Raw genomic sequence first — 1207 nt, forward strand, 5'->3', positions numbered from 1 at the left:
AATGATGAATTATGTAAGTTAGGGTATAAGAAAAGTTACCTGTGTATTTTAATATTGGAAATGTTGTTAACTAATCTCGAAAACAGAAATGACAATGACGTTTATATGAAGAAGTCACTTACTCGGTTGAGATCATTATATTTACTGGATGGGACCCACCTCTTCCTGTCAAAGCAGATGCCATATAGTTCTTATTAGCATAGGTATAGGGCGTCTTTCTCGAATTCGCCAGTATAGGTTGAAGGAAGAGTGGGTATGCGATGCATTCCGTTGGCGGTCGAACCAAACGCACCTGTATGCATGAAGGCCTGTGGATATGTGTCAGCCAATGTACGTAATAGACCGAGAGGGAGAGAGAAGATCACGTTCTGTCGCGTGGCCGTCTTCAACTTTCCCGCGTGTTTCCAAGCATCGTCATATAGTGTGAGATAGTGCCCGTATGCACACGTATGAATTGAGTGCTCTGTTTCTCGCATCTGCCTATACAAGTTCAGAAGGAAGGAGGAAGGGAGGGTCAAAGGGAGGATGGGACTTCTCCGTCAAATGTATTGTAAGGCTTGTATGTGTTGGAGGGAAAGTAAGTTTAGTTACGTCAGGTCAGGAATAATGAAAGGGTGATATACGGTTTAGGTTTAGGGGAGGTTCGGGGGGAGGGGGAGCCGTTAGGTTAGAAGAGAAGGGGTTGCTAACGTCACCTTAGTTTACGGAAGACTCTCTCTCTCTCTCTCTCTCTCTCGCTCTCTCTCTCTCTCTCTCTCCTTTTAATCTGTTATGAATAATCGTATTTGCCTTTTTTCAACGATAAAAGATTAAAAACAGGAGCTTATATAATTTGCACAGGGTTTCCTTAAGTAGGTAATCAAAATCCTACGACTTTTCCATTTGTTCGTTCTTAGACGTAACTAACACAAGTTCTTATAACTTTATCTCTCCTGTCTAAAGTACGGCTTGATTATCGAACTTATGTCTATTTCAGCGAGGGTAAATATTTCATCGTCGTACCCTGCTTATTAGCGGCTCCCTTATATTCACTGAATATATTTTGAACAGTCTGCCACCAGGGGATGAGAATCATTTGATTAGACAAGTAATGGCGACGCTCCTCCTGTTGTCCTTTGTAAGAAGTTATAAGTTTTTGTTTACTAAAGCAATAATCATTATTTTATCCTTTTTTTGGTACCAGAATAGCCCAATACTCACACTTTTA

Source organism: Macrobrachium nipponense, chromosome 14 (genome assembly GCF_015104395.2).
Source record: "Macrobrachium nipponense isolate FS-2020 chromosome 14, ASM1510439v2, whole genome shotgun sequence".
Taxonomy (NCBI): domain Eukaryota; kingdom Metazoa; phylum Arthropoda; class Malacostraca; order Decapoda; family Palaemonidae; genus Macrobrachium; species Macrobrachium nipponense.